Below are 2,703 nucleotides of genomic sequence, written 5' to 3'. Positions count from 1 at the left end.
AGGATGATGGTAGCCTCGTAGAATGAGTTTGGGAGTGTTCCTCCCTCTGCTGTATTTTGGAAGAGTTTGAGAAGGATAGCTGTTAGTTCTTCTCTAAACGTTTGGTAGAATTCTCCTGTGAAGCCATCTGGTCCTGTGAAGCCATCTGAAGCCATCTGGTCTGGGCTTTTGTTTGTTGGAAGATTTTTAATCACACTCTCAATTTCAGTGCTTGTGAGTGGTCTGTTTATATTTTCTATTTCTTCCTGGTTGAGTCTCAGAAAGTTGTGCTTTTCTAAGAATTTGCCCATTTCTTCCAGTTTGTCCATTTTATTGGCATATAGTTGCTTATAGTAATTTCTCATGATCCTTTGTATTTCTGCAGTGTCCGTTGTTACTTCTCCTTTTTCATTTCTAATTCTATTGATTTGAGTCTTCTCCCTTTTTTTCTTGATGAGTCTGGCTAATGATTTATCAATTTTGTGTATCTTCTCAAAGAACAAGCTTTTAGTTTTATTGATCTTTGCTATCGTTTCATTCATTTCTTTTTCATTTATTTCTGATCTGATTTTTATGATTTCTTTCCTTCTGCTAACTTTTTGTTCTTCTTTCTCTAATTGCTTTAGGTGCAAGGTTAGGTTGTTTATTCGAGATGTTTCCTGTTTCTTAAGGTAGGATTGTATTGCTATAAACTTCCCTCTTTGAACTGCTTTTGCTGCATCTCATAGATTTTGGGTCGTCGTGTCCCCATTGTCATTTGTTTCTAGGTATTTTTTTATTTCCTCTTTGAATTGAGTCACTGAGGTGTATGTGTGTATGTCTGTGTGTGTGGTGCTACAGACTGTGAAATGAATCACTATGAGTTGTGTGTGTGTGCGTGTGCTGGTATAGACTGTGCATTGAGTCACAGTGAGCCGTGTGTGTGTGTGTGCGCATGCTGGTATGGTCTGTGCATTAAGTCACATTGAGCCGTGTATGTGTGTGTGTGTGCTGGTATAGGCTGTGCATTGTGTCAGAGTGAGATGTGTATGGTTGTGTCTGCTGGTATAGGCTGTGCATTGTGTCAGAGTGAGCCATGCATGTGTATGCTTGTGTCTGCTGGTATAGACTGAGCATTGAGTCACAGTGAGCTGTGTGGGTGTGTGCTGTTTGTGTGTGTGTGGTGTAGGCTGTGCACTGAGTCACACTGAGCCATGTGTCTGCCTCTGTGTGTATGGGCATGTGGGCTGGTATAGTCTGAGCATTGAGTTAGAGTGAAGTGTGTTGTGTATCTGTGTCTGTGCTGGTATGGAGTGTACACTGAGTCACAATGAGCTGTGTGTGTGTGTGTGTGTGTGTGTCTATGTGGTGGTGTAGAGTGTGCATTGAGTCACAGTATGGGGTGTGTGTGTGTGTGTGTGTGTGTGTGTGTGCTGGTATAGGCTGAGCACTGAATCACAATTAGGTGTGTGTATGTGTCTGTGAGTGCTGGTATGGGCTTTGCATTGAGTCACTGAGGTGTATGTGTGTGATTCTGTGTGTGTCCTGCTACATGCTGTGCATTGACTCACAATGAGTTGTGTGTGTGTGAGTGCTGATATAGACTGTGCATTGAGTCACAGTGAGCTGTGTGTGTTTGTGTTTCTGTGTGTGTGCTGCTACAGGCTGTGCATTGAGTCACAATGACTTGTGTGTGTGTGTCTGTAATGGCATGTGCTGTGCCTTGAGTCACAGTGAGCCGTGTGTGTGTGTGTGTGTGTGCGTGTGTGTGTTGGTATAGGCTGAGCATAGAGTCACACTTAGCTGCGTGTATCTGTGTGCGTGCTGGTATGGGCTTTGCATTGAGTCACAGTGCGGTGTGTGTGTGTGTTTGTGTGCTGGTATAAACTGTGCATTGAGTCACAGAGAGGTGTTTGTGTGTGTCTGGCTGTGTATGCTATTATAGGCTGTGCATTGAGTCACACTGATGTGTGTGTGTCAGCTCAATATGATTCTAAGCAAAATGCTTATGGTAAAATGGTAAAGAAAAGAATGGGTAAGAAACCCACACATATCAAGAATGGTGCAGAGGGAGTGATCAAGATGACAGAGTAGTAGGACATTATTGAGCTCCAGAGCCTGCAAGCCACAACTACTGAGCCCACGAGCCACAACTACTGAAGCCTGCGCGCCTAGAGCCCATGCTCCACAACAAGAGAAGCTACCATAGTGAGAAGCCCGCACACCGCAACGAAGAGTAGCCCCTGCTCGCCACAACTAGAGAAAGCCCATATGTAGCAATGAAGACCCAACGCAGCCAAACATAAAAAATAAAATAACTAAAATTGTATTTTAAAAAATGATGGAGAAAAAACTACATGCCTGTTGCCTGGTCAGCCTTTTTGATCACTTTTTGTTACAGTGTCTGTTGGTTTAGTGTACTGTTTGGTTAAATACCACTCCCACGATTTTCTGCTCTGTGTTGCCAATTGAGACCTCTGGTGGCCAGTTTTTATTCGTTTCTCCAAATGCACTGCACCAAAGCTTTTAGTTGCATTTACTCAGTTGTCAGTTCAGGATGTTTGGTGATAACTCATGGCATGCTTTTTGCTTACAAGTTGTCACGTTTACCAATGAGATGACTTCATTATGTGGTGTGCTCCGCCCTGGTTCCTGTCGGCTCTGCTTACGGACGCCTACTAGAATGCCTGCGCCGAAGCCGCCGGGGCCCTGGGGTCACTCGGAAGGACTGCCCCATGGCTCCTT

The sequence above is a fragment of the Stenella coeruleoalba genome (genome assembly GCF_951394435.1).
Source record: "Stenella coeruleoalba genome assembly, chromosome: Y".
NCBI lineage: Eukaryota > Metazoa > Chordata > Mammalia > Artiodactyla > Delphinidae > Stenella > Stenella coeruleoalba.
This window is presented reverse-complemented; position numbering follows the sequence as displayed.